The 18,025-nt window shown below is 44.8% G+C and overlaps 1 protein-coding gene across 5 annotated transcripts in view; it reads right to left on the reverse strand.

Annotated features, from left to right (window-relative positions):
* The window catches only part of ARVCF (ARVCF delta catenin family member), a 606,803-nt gene extending 596,520 nt beyond the window's left edge, over nt 1–10,283 (reverse strand). For 3 of the 5 annotated variants that reach the window (XM_053369469.1, XM_053369467.1, XM_053369468.1), the window contains exon 1: nt 10,011–10,281. The gene's annotated coding sequence lies outside the window, so the exon portion shown is untranslated. Of the gene's footprint in view, nt 1–10,010 lie in introns of all 5 variants that reach the window. The other 2 variants (XM_053369463.1, XM_053369462.1) reach the window with 1 other exon arrangement.
* Between the last annotated feature and the right edge of the window lie 7,742 nt (nt 10,284–18,025).

An 18,025-nucleotide genomic window follows, 5' to 3' on the forward strand; every position in this document is an offset into this window, starting at 1 on the left:
AAAGGGACCCCTGACCATTAGGTCTAGTCGTGACAGACTCTGGGGTTGCGGCGCTCATCTCTCTTTATTGGCCAAGGGAGCCGGCGTAGTTTCCGGGTCATGTGGCCAGCATGACTAAGCCGCTTCTGGTGAACCAGAGCAGAGCACGGAAATGCCGTTTACCTTCCCGCCAGAGCGGTACCTATTTATCTACTTGCACTTTGATGTGCTTTCGAACTGCTAGGTTGGCAGGAGCAGGGACCGAGCAATGGGAGCTCACCCTGTCATGGGGATTCGAACCGCTGACCTTCTGATCAGCAAGTCCTAGGCTCTGTGATTTAACCCACAGCGCCACCCGTGTCACAGCACTTATTTTCTCTCTAATAAACTAGGGTTGTTACAACTGAACCAGGCCTCATAAGTTTTGCAATCGAGGATTGTAGATCTGAGCTGCAATATCCAAGGATGTGCACACAACAGTTTCCCCCTTAATTATCAAGTTGGTACAAATTAATTAATTATCAGGTTGGTACAAATATGCTTGCATTATGCACTAGTAAATATTAAAGGTAAAGGGACCCCTGACCCTTAGGTCCAGTCGCAAACGACTCTGGGGTTGTGGTGCTCATCTCGCTTTACTGGCCGAGGGAGCTGGTGTTTGTCCGCAGACAGCTTCCGGGTCATGTGGCCAGCATGACTAAGCCACTTCTGGCGAACCAGAGCAGCACACGGAAACGCTGTTTACATTCCCGCTGGAGCGGTACCTATTTATCTACTTGCACTTTTGGGTGTGCTTTCGAACTGCTAGGTTGGCAGGAGCAGGGACAGAGCAACGGGAGCTCACCCTGTCTTGGGGATTCGAACCGCCAACCTTCTGATCGGCAAGCCCTAGGCTTTGTGGTTTAGACCACAGTGCCACCCGCGTCCCTCCAGTAAATATTAAAAGACCTCATCTCTCCCCCTGCCCCCCCTCGCTTGTGTGGTGAAATGAGCATCCTCTGACAAGTTTTGCTACAGCTTTGCCTGTACACAGCACTGATTGGCCAACAGTTGCAGCACGCCCTCCCTCATCCCCAGAGCGGATTACAGCAACAAGATTATGCTTTTTAAAAAAGTTGCAGCATGAATGTTCATGAGTTTTATCTGCTCATTTGGCATCTTATTTTTATATTACATTTTATTACATATTAAAAAGCATAACCCATTTTGTAGCATGTCATAGAAGGGAGGATTACAGCCAATCACCTGCAGAACCATTTCCCCTCACGCAGAACCATGGAAGCGAATAAATACTCAAGTCAATAACATGGTGGGTATATTTCTATTTCCTATTTATCTCCTATTACAGCAGGCCCACCACTCCCACATCAGCCACAGTTCCCAATAGCAAAAACAAAATGTTTACACACAGAGAGACACACACACACACAGAGAGAGAGAGAGAGAGAGAGAGAGAGAGAGAGGAAAGAAGGAAGGAAGGAAGGAAGGAAGGAAGATGAGGTGCTTATGAGGAAGGAAATGAACATTTGAAAAAGCTACAGGGAAAGATAGGAAGTGACAAGGAAAGTAAGAAAGATTCAAAAGAGGATAAAAACACAAGGTGTGACTGGAAAGTTCAGTGAATTGTCACAGAAATTGGACAGCAAGAAATATTTCAACATATAATTGGCACTGGAAACCCACGAAATGCTCACAATTGTGTACGGAGATGAAGCTGTAACTCAAAAGACAGCGTATGAGTGGTTAAAGCGTTTCTGTGAAGGACGGCAAACCATCGAAGATGACCCTCGTCTGGTAGACCGTTGACGAGCAGAACGGTGACAAACGTCAACAGAGTTTGTGAGTTATTGCTGCAGGATCGGCATTTGTCCATCTGAATGATGGCGGAAGAATTGGATATTCCACGTGAAATCCTTACTGAGGTTACTGAGCAGTCCCACCCTCCATATTCTCCCAATCTGACCCCACCGGATTTCTTTCTTTTTCCAAAACTGAACTCTGCGCTGAAAGGGCACAGATTTCCCAACATTTCACACATCCAAGCTGCTGTGACGAGGGAAGTGAAAGCAGTACAAAAAGAGGACTTCTCCAGAAGCTTCCAACAGTTCTACGAACATTGTCAATGGTGGATTGTATCAGAGGGGGCCTCCTTTGAAGGCCTATAAGGTATGTATGTTCAAATATTTCTCGCTGTCCGATTTCTGTGACCATTCACCAAACTTTCTGGTCACACCTTGTAGAAGGCAGACTTGAGCAAGGCATTCATCTTCATAGAAAGAAGAAGTCTAGATCCACCGCTGGAGATTTTACTGGCACTTCCAGCCTAAAATTGAACTGGTTCTCCCACCATGACAAGACAGGCTCTGTTGCAGGATTGACGGTCAAGAGGGGGAGGAAGCCATGGTTTTGTTATCATATTTGACTCTGCGTTTGATCTGGCAGAACCCCCTGAAAAGATTGATGTCGGAGCAACAGGTCTGAGAAAGCTAATGAGCAGACGCTGAGACTGTATTTTATGGCATCTGCCATCTGAATACGACTTTTGGATTAATGTGAAAATCCACACAGGACTATAACAACGTTCATTTCAACTTGCTTATGGAGACTTTCAGAGGTTATAAAGAAAGGAAAAAAATACGATAACAACAAGAAAATTGAAAGATGATTTGTAAAGGAAAACAACAAAGAGATGAATGGACAGAACTGTGAACATCAAAGCAGCAGAAATAAGAGATGATTGGACCCTTTCTGAGCTCGAAGCATGGGTACCCCGAACAAAAATTTAAAATTCGGTTTTGTAATTTGGAACTAATGTGATTTGATTGGTTTGTTAATAAAAATTATTTTTTTAAAAAAACTGAACTGGTTCTCCCATTCTAACTTCTATTCAAGGTATAGAGAGTTTTCATGAGAGAAATGCAAGGGCTAGAACCACAAACCTCCGCCCTCACTGAAAATCATAGCTAACAGAGGCTTTCGATTTTTACTCAAAGTTCAGGCCTTGCATGGCTTCCTTGTCTCTAGGGTTAAATTTGCAAAGAAGAATAAATTAGTCCTCAAGGATAGAAGAAGATTTTTGTTAAGTCTGCATTTTTAAGCAGACTTTTTAATCTAATTCGCATCTCCTGGACCAGTTCACAATTGGAATGTAATTATCTTTCCGATTCTGCATGACACAGCCCTTGGCTCATGGAAAGAAAAAAGCCGTTGTAGCCCAATGCATCGACAAACATTATTTTAGGAATAAAATGTTTTAGAAATATGTACAGCGAGATATTTAAATACGTATTCTAACAATTTTTTCATACCGGCTTTTAAAGTCACAGATTAATGTGCTAATGAGGCTCAACAGACATCTGCGTCTGTGAAATTGCTATGGATACTAATCTATCCATCCTTCGGTCCACTTTGAATTCCTGTTTTGAAAGAAAAGCAGGGCGCAATATAAATAATGCAAATTTGCAAGTTTATATACAGTGGTACCTCGGGTTAAGTACTTAATTCATTCCGGAGGTCCGTTCTTAACCTGAAACTGTTCTTAACCTGAAGCACCACTTTAGCTAATGGGGCCTCCCGCTGCTGCCGTGCCACCGGAGCACGATTTCTGTTCTCATCCTGAAGCAAAGTTCTTAACCTGAAGCACTATTTCTGGGTTAGCGGAGTCTGTAACTTGAAGCGCCTGTAACCTGAAGCGTATGTAACCCGAGGTACCACTGTATATTTTTTTTCAGATACTGATAACTCTGAGCAGTCAGTGTCAAGCACAGGTGAAATAGTGCTTTGTTGAATCCTAGAGGCAAAGAAGTCTCTGAATACCCGTTGCAAATGGGGAGAGTGATGTTATGTTCGGGTTCTGCTTGCAGAATTCCCATATGCTTCCAGTTGGCCACTGTGAAAACAGGATGCTCGACTAGAAGGGACGTGGGGCTGATCCCACCCGCTGCCTTTGGAAGCCTTGCAAGTTGCTGCAGGAGAAGAACTGTCAGCAAACATTACCTGGCAGGTGTTCCTGGGGCCAAGGTGAAACTATGCAGCTCCCTTGCTATTTCTCTTGCTGCCAGGAGGTGTGGTGCTATAATGTAGCCTTGTTATATTTATAGCACCGAAATGTTGTTTTTTCTTTCATTGCTGTATTTGATATTATGTTGGTGGCTCATTACATCGTTACAAAATCGCCCTTGCAATGGCAGGTTTTGAGGTGTTCTCCTTTTTTCTGTTGTTGTTCTAAGCCGCTTTGAGAGGGATTCTTTTTCTTGGAAAGGTAGCACAGTCATACCTCGGAAGTCGAACAGAATCCGTTCCAGAAGTCCGTTCGACTTCTGAAACGTTCGGAAACCAAAGCGTGGCTTCTGATTGGCTGCAGGAAGCCACAGAAGCTCTGTCAGACGTTTGGCTTCCAAAAATAGTTCGCAAACCAGAACACTCACTTCCAGGCTTGCAGCGTTCGGGTGCCAAAACGTTTGAGAACTAAGCTGTTCGAAAACCAAGGTATGCCTATATACAAATAAAATGATGATGATCCAGCAGAGCTCTTATTGGCTTCTTATAAAACCCTACACTCCATGTGACATGTTTTATGCAATTTTTGGGGGTGGGAATGGTTACTTCCATATCAGGACACCAGATAATGATAGCCTGGAAGACAGTCCATATAGTAAAACTAACTAATAATGCACAGGTGAGGGAAAGCAGGCAACTTGAGGATGCATTTATTGAAAACCTGGAGCAGGTAGGTCATGTTTTTGTGTTAAGTGGAGTCAGGGAAGAAATTTGATTTGGATAACTTTTCAGTGATTCGGTTCACATTCAGTCAACTTAAGCCATTCAGACTTTCTGAAACAATACACAAACCAAACACAGCCCAGGCATCTGAGTAGTGGAAGCTTGTGCATTAAGGCAAATCGGACACTGCCCTACCAACCTCAGTCTGTCCTCAAGCAGCCCCCACCTGCCTGACTTTTTACTTATAACCATCCCAGGGAGTTGGTCCTGGCTATCAGTTTCCTCTCCTTAGCCTTAGTGTTGCCCTTGAAGGACTCAGAAGAGAGGAAGATGGGGACAAGGTCAGAATTAGGTGGCTCTACCTGGCTGTGTGTATGGGACACGGGTGGCACTGTGGGTTGAACCACAGAGCCTAGGACTTGCTGATCAGAAGGTCGGTGGTTCGAATCCCCACAACGGGGTGAGCTCCTGTTGCTCTGTCCCTGCTCCTGCCAACCTAGCAGTTCGAAATTACATCAAAGTGCTAGTAGATAAATAGGTACTGCTCCGGCGGGAAGGTAAACGGCGTTTCCGTGCGTTGCTCTGGTTCTCCAGAAGCGGCTTAGTCATGCTGGCCACATGACCGGGAAGCTGTACGCCGGCTCCCTCGGCCAATAAAGCGAGATGAGCGCCGCAACCCCAGAGTCGGTCATGACTGGACCTAATGGTCAGGGGTCCCTTTACCTTTTTACCTGGCTGTGTAGCACCACCTGCTCTTTGGGCTCCCTGCCTACTGCCCCAACCGTCCCAATGATCATTAGCATCTGCTGGATTTGGGGCTCATGCAGGGCTATCCCAAGACATGTTGGTGCCTAAGGCAAAGAACCAAGATGGCGCCCCTCCTCATTCCATGTGTAGAAGCTGAATCTGACTTCAACACTAGTGAATGGAACAGTATCCTGCACAACACCCAAGGCAGCAAGCCAGATTAGGGAGCTCAGTAAAGGCTAAGAGGCAACAGAAAGAAATGGCTGGTGGGAGGGGCCTCAGAAAGGAACAACCTGGGGGACTCAAGTAAATAGAAAACTAGACAGAGAGGAGGGGCAGTAACTGATTGCAAAAGAGATTACAATAACCAATGGCCTAAGTGTTATCACACTACACTTCAGTTCAAAAGGGAGAAACAAACCCCAGTGGTTTTTTTTCCTCCATAGCTATAAAAGGGATTTCTTTACAGCATCCATGTCAATGATTTATACCCACACAATAAAATATTAAGAGCAGCATATTATAGATCCGATGTTACAACAGCTCTAACGAGTTTCCTGATAGATTTCCCCCCCCCTCATTTCCGAAGTTATATATACCCTCCAGAGGCATTTGCAATGCTCTTGCAAATTGCACTGAAGAAAATAAGATGCACCAGCTCAGATTCCCATAACTGTGATATGTCTGCATACACATGATGGCCTAGATAAATGTCAAGAGGTGTATTATTGTTTTTTTAAGTAGAGTTATGACAGAATATGTAGCGCTCACCAACATGCAAAAGGGAAGAATCTGGTGTCGATACAAAGCTATTCTGTGTGTGTGCACTCACATAGAGATAGCAACACCGCATTTTGCTAACCTTATGCCAGTCCTTCCAACAAAGGGCCAAATGCATTTTTAGAACTCTCTGCAGGGGAATCCCAAACGACCAAATGGAAGCCAACAGCAGCCAACACTTTCAGCCCAATAACTGAACTAGGTATTGATATTACCAACATCTACTGGGAGAGAAAACCAAATTTTTGTTTGATAAAGGAACACACTGATAATAAATTCACCAGTATCCAGTAAATGCAGCTGTGCTTCCTATTTTATGGTGCTGGCCCAAAATAAAAATATTTTGGAAAATGTTATAAAACTAACAACAGGATATGATTTGCTGATAGATCCATTGGTTCCACTGTTTGCATATGTAAGGATATGTCCGCCTTACCAGTAGATATGAAACTGGTAATATACGGTACTTGCTGGCAACTGCCTACCGGTATATAGCAACTTGTGTATATGTATTTTTAATCGACTAATAACAGACTAGAAGATAGCCCATATAGTAAAGCTAACTAAGAATGCACAGGTGAGGGAAAGCAGGCAACTTGACAAGGCATTTATTGAAAACATGGAACAGGTGGGTCTTGTATTGCTGTTAACAAGTAGAGTTGGGGTAAGGAATCTGACTCAGATCACTTTTCAGTGATTCAGTTCACATTCCATCAACTTAAGTACAGTGGTACCTTGGGTTACAAACACTTCGGGTTACAGACTCCGCTAACACGGAAGTAGAACCTCGGGTTAAGAACTTTGCCCCAGAATGAGAACAGAAATTGCACGCTGGTGGCGCGGCAGGCCCCATTAGCTAAAGTGGTGCCTTAGGTTAAGAACGGTTTCAGATTAAGAACGGACCTCCGGAACAAATTAAGTTCGTAACCAGAGGTACCACTATAATTGACACCTTCCAAAATGATACATGAAGCAAACACAACCTAAGCTTTCCCTCCCTCTGAACCACTTGAAAATTGCTGATGGCCTTGGCAAACCACTTAAAATTTTACGGCCTGTTGTAGCAGTTGTAATGCACTGTGCTAGATGCTGCACGGTTTTTATTTCTTATATTTTATTGTATATCGCAAATTACAACTCCGTAGATTCCAGATTGCAATGCATCAGAAACAGAAGAAGCAATACACATGCAATTAAGAAACCAATTATGGATATTTAATACGGGCATGCCAGTGACCACCACAATCTTGGAACCCCTGCATTATCAAGGTAACCTTCAGCAGTCAACCGATTCCATGAGCCAAGTGGCGGCGAACCTCTGGCTTGGGGACCAACTGTACAATATGGCAGCCCGTTCTTAAGTTCAAGACACTGAACAGGGGTGCTGGCCTGAGGAGTGAGGCATGCTGGGAAATCACACCTCCTTATGGGCCAAATGCAGTATTCCAGGCATCTCATTGCAGCCCTTGGGACTCTTCCCAGGCCACATCTCCTCTCCCAAGCTCTGCTCCATTACACTTGACTGCTTTTGCCTGGCTGGAATGTTTCCTTGAACTCAGATTATGGGGGGGGGGGAGAAATAGGATTAAATTTGCATTTAAAGGCAAACCCACCTAATTCGCACTTGCCGAAACAATTAGCAAACAGAAACAAAGCAGTCCTTTGAGAAACCCACACTTCTGCCAGTTTCGCAAGGCAGCTCTCCAAAGCCAAGCGATGGGCACAAAAATGTGCAATAGTGTGCATAAAATTGCATGCTTTTGTGAAACATGCACAGATGCATTACATATGAGGAAACTGCTTTGAAAGAAAAGAAAAGTGTGCATTAGGAGAAATTTGCACCAAACTGCGGATGAGGACTTTCCCTTTATTTAAAAATAAATAAATCACAAACTTATATGGAAATATGGAGAACTGAATTGAAAAGGCAAAAACTGAGAAACTGAAACTGACAGATTCACCCATCCCTAGTAACTAGCCTCAAGTAATTGTCCAACCAAATATATTACATAGGAAACAGTTTTTTTAAAAAAACAAAAAACAGCAGCTGGTATATTTATGTTGGTTTGGTTTCCATGCTGTTGATTATGTGTGTGTGTTTTTTTCATATGAAAAAATCATTTAATGAAAGAAAAGAACAAAAGGGGAGGTGGGGAATCACCAATATCTTCCAAGCCAGGATGCTTGAAAGAACATGAACTCTCTTGCATTCTTAAGCCTTACTTAGCCGGTTTGTTCGAGGAAAAAACAAGCAAAAAATTTGCCTAATGAAGTACATCATATAAACATTTCATACATTTACGGAAACAGCCAGTGGAAGACAAACACCCAGCAATGCCCTGGCTCACAGCACAGACCTGCTTTCTTCTAGGAAGGAACCAACCTTCCTGGTTTGCAAGTACCTGCTACTCTGCCATATGCTGTTTTAGATATACTTTACACACACAAAGAGTTCCTTACAGCAACACTGCTTCCCCCTTGATTTGTGTGCCCTTGAGGGTTGTGTGGGAAAGCAAACGCTCAGCTTCGCCGTTCCTACAATTTTGTAAGTTTTAGGAGTATCCATTCCAATCTCTCTGGAAACTCAAACTTGGCAACCCGCTTAAAGCCGAGACTGCAGCATGTCATCTTGGCTAAGATACAATCAGCAGATGTCAATATTCTGTCACTTGGGACTAGAACTCTCTCTCTTTAAAACGGCACAGAAATAAACCTTATCCTCGCTCCCTGGAAGAAAATACATATTTATCTGCAAGCAAGTCGCTGCTTTGACATATATAAGTGGCGCCTGGAAACATCTCAAAAGCAGGGGGAGGGGCAACGGGGGGGAGAGACTGTGAGAGGCTCTGCAGTGTGAAGGGGAAAGGGGGGGTGGCACCCACTGCGATGCTACCCAAAGCAGCTAAAAGGAATGTGCAACCCTGCACTCCTGTAGGCATGCTTACTCAGAAGTAAACCCCGCTGTGCTCGGTGGGGCTTCCTCTCAGGGAAGCCTGCCCAGGGCTGCAGCTTTCTCCCCAGAGAATTAGCACATTGCAGACAGCCAAGTCTATTTATCCAATTTCATCACCATGGTGGCACTGATTTTGAAAAGGGAGGAGGAGGAGGAGGAAGCAGGAGTTCTCTCAAGTTCTTTGCAGCCCCAGGAAATAATACTCCAGGCAACAGAGGAAAGTTTAAGGGGCAAGCTAGTTTTTTAGGGGGGGACATAGGGTGCACAATCATCTACCTATTGGGGAGGGAAAGGGCAGCGTGGTTTAAGCCCTGGATCTGGACTGTTCACGATGCAAACCACGCAGAAGGGGGAGGTGGAGGCGCCGATTTCCTACCCTGACAAGAGCAAAGGCTTCCTTTTGCAATGCAGCGTTCCCACACGGCACAATGCCGGTTTGTTTAGCCTTTTTTGCATATGTGCTTCCCCCCCCCCTTTTCTTCCTTTAACCCATTCCCATAGCAATCCAGCACACGCGCTGCTCCCCCACCGCTCCGAAACAATGAGCGAGCACACGAAACGTGGGCGATTATCCTTAATATGATTAGCTTCTCTCCCCCCCCCCAAAAAAACCAACCACCCTTCCACATGGGGGAGGGGAAGGCGCCTACGAAGCCGCAACCTTTGTGGGCAAAACAAAGGTTAGCGTGGAAAGGAGGGCGGGGGGGGTTAAGGTGCGCTCTCTCTTTGCACGAGATCAGATACACACCCCCACTCCACCCCCCCCCCAAAAAAGATGCATGCTCGTGGTCTCCCTCCATCAGCACCCCAGTGACCCAGATCAGCTCACCATCTCGCCGCCTTCTGCTGCGTCTCCGCCTTCAGCTTGAGGATGATCATAGTCATGGGAGAGATTCCTCCTCGCTTCACACGATCGCAGAGGAGGCGGGCTGGGAGGGAGGGAGGAAGGGGGAGGAGCCGCCTTCAAATCAAATACTCAGCAATTGATCAGCAGAGCAAGAAGGTCAAAGCTTCACACGCGCGCACACGGCATCTCGCTCTCCTGCTTTGCGCCCTCGCTCTTGCCGGAGCTGCCAAGCGCGCCCGCAAAGGCGCCTCCTCCCCTTGCAGATTTCTCTCGCCCTCTCCCGGCCCTGCAAAGCTTTCCTCGTCTCGCCCAGCAGCCTGGGCGCATCGGAGAGAGAGTCACACGCAATTGCCTCGCTGCCCGCAGAGGGAGCAAAATGGGGACACGCCGACGACCCCACGAGCAGCGCGGAGAGGGAGGCAAAGTCTGGATCTCTTCTCTAGCCCTCCAATAGGCCAGCATGCACAGATCTTCATTATATTAAGGGGGGAGGTTTGAATTATTATTATTTTCCAAAATCCTGAACTGCCATTCCTGCACATTTTAGGGCGAAGGTGGCCGGGGTTTGGGGGGCTTACTTGCAAGGCCACGTGCTTAGGATCGGGGATGCACCAGATCCTACTTTTCGTCCTCCCGACTTTTTTCTCCCCCCTCCCCCCTCGCCACAAACACAAAAGATCCCCTCCCCACAATAAAAAGGTTGTTGTTGTTGTTGTTTTATTTATTTAGTTAGTTTGTTAGTTAGTTAGTTAGTTAGTTGGTTGGTTTTCCGGCTTTCCTCCAAGGAAGAAGCTCGAGGTGGTGTCCATGGTACTCTTTCCGCCTCCCTGTTCCTTTTACCCTCACACAACAACCCTGTGAGGTTGGTTAGGCTAAGAAACTGCCTGGCCCAAGATCACCCAATGAGCTTCGTGGCTGGGAGGGGGCGATTTGAACCCTGGTGCGAAGCTCTCCACAACTGCAACACCACACTCAAAAGGCTTCGTTTTCAAACCGGGTACAATTTGAAACTAGTTTGGCTTTAAACCAGTGGCAATCCCCTGAACGCTTACCTGGGAGTAAGCCCCAATGAGCACGAGTCAACATGCTATAGCTAGATAAATATTCTGCCAAGCAATGCTTTTTTATTTCATTCCCTTCTTCCCTCGTTCCCTGCCCTGGTCTGATCCCAGCAAGTTCCTATTTGTTCCAAGGGACTTAAAGGTAAAGGGACCCCTGACCATTAGGTCCAGTCGCTGACGACTCTGGGGTTGTGGCGCTCATCTCGTTTTCCTGGCTGAGGGAGCCGGCGTACAGCTTCTGGGTCATGTGGCCAGCATGGCTAAGCCACTTCTGGCGAACCAGAGCAATGAAGTGCACGGAAATGCCGTTTACCTTCCCGCCGGAACAGTACCTATTTATCTACAGTTGTCTAAAGCACTGAGCCTAGGGCTTGCCAGTCGGAAGCTCAGCAGTTTGAATCCCCGCGATGGGGTGAGCTCCCGTTGCTCGGTCCCTGCTCCTGCCAACCTAGCAGTTCGAAAGCACACCCAAAAGTGTGAGTAGATAAATGGGTACCGCTCCAGCAGGAAGGTAAACGGCGTTTCCATTTGCTGCTCTGGTTTCGCCAGAAGCGGCTTAGTCATGCTGGCCATATGACCCAGAAAAACTGTCTGTGGACAAACATCGGCTCCCTCTGCCAGTAAAGTGAGATGAGCGCTGCAACCCCAGAGTCGTTTGTGACCTGACTTAACGGTCAGGGGTCCTTTACCTTTACCTTTTTATATTCTGCATGTGCAAAGGCTTTAGATACCTATTAGGTCCATAAATTACCATAGAGCATATATTCAACACAAAAAACAGCGACAATTTGTTGTTGACAAAGCTGGACATATAAAGGGCCCCATTACCCTCAGTAGTTTAGGGCCTCATCAAACCTAAATCCGGCCCTGGTCCTATGGAATTCCATGGGGGTTTACTCCCGTGTAAGTAAAAGTTAGGCTCACAGCCCCCACTCCACTGAACACCATGGGGCTCCTTCTTAAGTATTCTCACTTGCATTTGTGGCTTCAAGCAGAGGGAGCCACAGACGAACTCCCCACTCACCATCCTGTTTTTTACAGCTGTGTCCATGGACTGGTTCTCTTATACCCAGCGACCACCACCCGATTGGTGGGATCTGTCTTCCAGACGCCCTTGCGGCTGCTGCTCTCTTTGTATTGGGTAATCCGATTGTCTGTCAAAGCAGTTTCAGTCAGTCGGTGGCTCCTTCTTTCTCTCCATCTCCTCCCCACAACTCCGTATTCTAGGTCCCTGGATGGGCTTCCCCAGACACATTTTATCCAGTGTTTGTGCATCAGCTACAGAAGCTCCACTGGAACAGCTCACCATTCTGGGAAATGGGAAGAACAGCTAATAACCCCTGACTAAACCTCTCCAGAAAGGGTCATTTGATTTCAATAGACAACAATGAATCTTCTCACCCTCGCAGGTACTAGAGTCCATTTGTTGACATTTGCAGGCTTCCCAGGGAAAAATCCAGAGGAGGCATGTGATGCCTGGAATGGCATCAGAAGCTCAGCTAGGATGTGGGTTCAAACGTGAAATGCTTTTGGGAAATGATTTATAACGAGATGAAAAAAATGTTGAAATATACCTTTGTTAAGAAACCAGAAGCATTGTTACTAGGCATATTAGGTAATGATGTTGAAAAGAAAGATGTGAAGTTATTTAGATATGCAGTTACAGCAGCCAGAATCTTGTTGTCCCAAAAATGGAAACAGGAAGAAATGCCAACGAGGGAAGAATGGAGAATGAAATTGATGGAATATGCAGAAATGGACAAATGAACGGGAAAAATTCGAAACCAACGCGATCAGAGATTCACCGGGGACTGGAACAAATTTACAGAGTATATCAAAACTGTGTGTGATCAGGAAATAACGCTTGTTGGATTTCAGGAAGCTCTGTGAAAAGAATAGATAGGAATGTCGCTTAAAGGAGAAGATAAAATAAGGATTGTTAAAGTGCAACATAAATTTAAGGAATGTGAGAAGTTGTGATAAATATGAAAATTGTCAGATAGACTGATGGAAGTCTAAAAGATGTATAAGTTAAATTGGATGTTAAACTATAATTGGAATGGTTATTGGAAATTTGAATAAAAATTAATTTAAAAAAAAAAGGATGTGGGTTCAAACAGCTTTGTAATGTAGGCTGTCACCCTACCTCTGCTTTCAAAAGGGGCAGCCACAAAAACAACACTGTGAGAGAGAGGGCACTGTTATTCCTATTGAACCGAGGCTGATGGTGCAATTTGTTCAAGCTTGTCTGGCCATCCGATGTATGTAGCCCTTTCTAGAAGTTATTTTCAATACTGGCAACAACTCTGGGGTTGCGGTGCTCATCTCGCTTTATTGGCCGAGGGAGCCGGCATACAGCTTCCAGGTCATGTGGCCAGCATGACTAAGCCGCTTCTGGAGAACCAGAGCAGTGCACGGAAATGCCATTTACCTTCCTGCCAGAGCGGTACCTATTTATCTATTTGCACTTCGTGCTTTCTAACTGCTAGATTGGCAGGATCAGGGACCGAGCAACGGGAGCTCACCCCGTCGCGGGGATTCGAACCACCAACCTTCTGATTGGCAAGTCCTAGACTCTGTGGTTTAACCCACAGCACCACCCTTTATATGGGGCCCTTTATATGTCCAGCTGTCCTTTGTCAACAACAAATTGTCACTGTTTTTTGTGTTGAATATATGCTATAAGGTAATTTATGAACCTAATAGGTATCTTAAGCCATTTGCACGTAACAAAATATGTATTTTATCAAAGTAATTGTTGAACTGAAATACAATTAATGAGCAAACCAGTGATATTTTAGGGAGCAGACTAGCAGGCAGGGCCCATTACTTACCACATAGGAGTCTACAAAACACAAAACACTGATGCTGTATGTAGGTTTTATTTTATTTGTTTTTTATCTTATATTTTGGAAATGTACAGTACATCCAGGTTGTTTTTTTCCTTTAAATTTTCTGGGGGCCCCCAAGACAGTGGGGCCCTAAGCTATAGCTTGTCAAGCTTATACATAAATCCAGCACTGATTGATGATTATAGCTAAGGTAACTTTTAAAAAATAAATACAGCTTTCATCTATAGGTCATGGGTGCATCCTTGCTGTTAACACAAATCATGCGGCAACAGTAAACTGAGCTGTTTTTCTAAAGTTGCAAATGCCAGCAAGGCCTTTGCCTCTGCTAACAACACTGCTTCAGGAACCCATTTGTGTTCTTTGTGGGCTGTGGACTGCCTACCTCCTGCAGTGAAAAACCCGGCACATTTTTTTCAACAGCAAAACAAAACCTGACACAATCCCATTCCAGCAGAGTTATCACCTATATACCAATGCTACCCTTCCTTTCCCAATTGTGACGGCATATAGCTTTTAGCAATTGATTCATTCATACCCCTCCTTTTTCCCGGTGGACCAACTCACCATGTTTAAAATCAAGTAATGGAGTCCACATAGTCATCTAGGTAAAATAAGACTTTGATGGCTGAGATGGGTTGTAAACTCATCTCCCTGTTTCCTGCACTAAACTCCAATGCCTTAAAAGTTTCTGAAGAACCAGATCAAAACTTTGATGGATCTGTTGTGAACTGTGTTTTCTGGCCAATACATTTTCAATAGCTAAATGCACATACATGAGCACACACTCATGGAGATAGACACACCCCACACCCTTGGTTATCAATAAAAATACATTCACTTGCCTTCAACCTTGGTAGTAAAAGCTCCCATGATGTTCATTGTGTTTATAGTGCATCAGTTGGACAAACTGATGCTAAGAAGATACCTGTGTTAGTATAATTTTGGCAAGTGCTTGAATTTTCTCCTGACATCACTAGAAAGAAGGCCTTGTGTACATAATGTGCCAGGCAAAAACTTTCCTCTAAAACCAGACCTTTGATGTTGTAACTATTAGTGCCTATTAGTGAGATGTTTTTAATGTATTTATTTTTCCTCTTCGTTTTAATGTATCTATGTGGGGGTTTTGTCTGTTTACTTGGTTGTTTGTAAATTACTTTGGGTTGCCCTGGGCAAGAAAAAACTACCAACAAATCCAAATAACAACAACAACATAACAATTGTGTGTGTGTGTGTGTGTGTGTGTGTGTGTTTGTGCACATCCTACAAACAGTATATTATTTTAAATTCCTGCTAGGAGCACAATAATCCAGTCCTTACAAGTAGGACCTGCAAGAAAAAGTTGCAGTGCAGAGTCCATTGTTTCACCCTGGTGTGCCTTCTCCAGGATACTCCAGTCCAGTCTGTCAGTATATTGTGGCTGCTAAGCATCTTCAGTCCTCATTGGGCTGTTTTTGGAAAGATTCTACTCTCCACATATGATTCCTGCCATAAACATTTTCTGTAAACATTGCAAATTTCAGGGTTCCAATCAAACATGCACAGCTTAGATGGTTGCACTCCTATGTATTCTCTTACCAGAGAGTAATCTCCTTGAATACAACTAGGCTTACTTTCCAAGTAAAAGCATGAATCAGATTATGTTGCAAACCATATTATTTTTTCAATTTTTTTCTGATTAAAGTCGCAGTCACCTCCCCATAACAAAAATTGTGATGACAGGTGCAAAACGTGAATTAGTATTTTTTTTAAAGCAAATTGCTCCCACCACTAGTCACTGGCATTTATCACTAAGGCTGCCTCAGTAATGCAAATCTGAATATTCCAAGAGACTACCTTAAACCACCTCAGAACAATTCTACACCACCTTTAATCCAAATCCACCTGCGGTAAACAACCTCATTTTGCTGGGCTCTTGAGTGATAGCTTATGACATGTTTCGCTATACTCTAATCAACCATTCAAAAGCATTTTCTGAGGCACTGCTTCCCAATGTAATCTCTTCTGCTTAACATCAAAATTATCTGCTGGTCTCAATATAGTAAGTTACAGAGTCATCCCTGAGAAACGATGAGTGTTCTCTGCCTCAAAGTACTGCACATACATTAAATAATCAATTGTAGCTCCGTGTGCTCTAATAGATACTGCAGCTTGACTTGATCAGAGCTGTTGCACCTTGGAAACCAATTTCACACTGAAATGCTGCCTGTGTGTTTATTCCGGCTACTGTTTTGCAATTGGTGCGTGATGTGTACAACAGAGGCCATCATAACAATATAATTCTCCCAACCACAGTAACAAAACAGCCTTAAAATCCTGAGCAGGTAAATTGTTCTGCAGTCACAATTAGAATGTATTATGCAAAGGAGAACTCCAGCAGGTTTGGATTTTCCCACTCAATCTGCATAATATTTGCATGAGCTTAATAGACTAATTTAATCTTGCTAGCCAAACCGTCAGCCCAATAAGGAGGGGGAACCCATAGCTGGTGAATAGTTTATTTTCTTTAAAAAATAATAATACTGACTTTAGATACACTATAACATTTCCCAGTTTTGTTCCCAAAATGGTACTGATTTGAACAAGAGGGAGGTATCCACGGAATCAGAGGAAATATTTGCAAAAGTCCAAAAAAACCCAAAACCCTTTATTTAAAAAATCCACGATAGGGAGGTCCTTGCATCAAAGACTGTTGGATAGAAGCTCCCAGAGGAAACCCTTAGACCACCAGGGCCTGTAGAGCCAGAACCCAGACTCTCTCAAGTGCCTTCCTCTGAGGAACAAGATGCTTCCCCCCACAAATCACCACAGGGAACACTCCAGGAGGGAGGCTATAGAATGGAAGGCATCCAGTGGGGAAGGAAGCACATCTAAAGAGAGGTTATGAAACAGGAGTGGAGTGGAGCCTGAAAACCTTTGTGGAGAAAGTTGCTCACTTGGAGCTCTCCGTGGTCCTGCATTTCCTGATGAGCCTTGCCTCTTTCTCCATGGATTATGACGGAAGACTTAGTCTATTCAATGCCTTTGGGAGAGTTTCAAAGACTTGGTAATTTGATTTAATGGGAGCTATAGTTCCACACCATCTGGAGAACCACAGGTTGTGGCATGACCCCTGAATGCAGAAGCAAACCAGGCACAGAATCTGAGGCAGCGGCTAAGGAGGCTCATCAAGTTCAAGGCTTCGAATTGACTGTGACTAAAGCTGTGACTAAAGCGATCAGAAGGTCGGCGGTTTGAATCCTCGCCACGGGGTGAGCTCCCATTGCTCGGATCAGCTCCTGCCAACCTAGCAGTTTGAAAGCACGTCAAAGTGCAAGTAGATAAATAGGTACCGCTCTGGCGGGAAGGTAAACGGCGTTTCCGTGCGCTGCTCTGGTTCGCCAGAAGCGGCTTAGTCATGCTGGCCACCGGCTCCCTCGGCCAATAAAGCGAGATGAGCGCCGCAACCCCAGAATCGGTCACGACTGGACCTAATGGTCAGGGATCCCTTTACCTTTACCTAAAGCTGTCAGACAAGAACCTCTCAGTCTGCCAGGACCAGAGCCTGGACCCTCATGGGTGCCTTATACTGAGCTTGAGGAACCACTGCATTCATCAGTCCTGTATTTAAGCTAGTGAAGTGGTCCTTTAAGATTTTGACGGTCTCTAGAAGCGGGTAGAGCCTGAGGAGGTAGTCTGGAGATGAAGAGTTAGGCCACATTTGCATGAACCATTTAAAGCACTATGACACCACTTTAAACAGGCATGGCTGCCCCCAAATACTTTTGTAAGCTGTGGTTTGTCAAGGGTGCTGAGAGAGACACCCCACCTCATTACCCTCAGAGAGTTACAATTCTCAGAGTGGTTTAACAGTCAGTTCTTCTTATGAGGAAACTGTAGCTCTGTGAGAGGAATAGGGTCTCCTAAGGACTCTCAGCACATTTAACAACTATAGCTCCCAGAATTCATTGAAGGAAGCCAGGAGCATTTAAAGTGGTGCTTTAAGAGTATGGTGTGAATATAGCCAAAAAAGGTCTCAGTATTCTCCAAACCTTTATGTGAACAAGTTGTTCACTTGGAGCTATCCATGGTCTGCAACCTTTGACCA

Source organism: Podarcis raffonei, chromosome 16 (assembly GCF_027172205.1).
Source record: "Podarcis raffonei isolate rPodRaf1 chromosome 16, rPodRaf1.pri, whole genome shotgun sequence".
Taxonomy (NCBI): domain Eukaryota; kingdom Metazoa; phylum Chordata; class Lepidosauria; order Squamata; family Lacertidae; genus Podarcis; species Podarcis raffonei.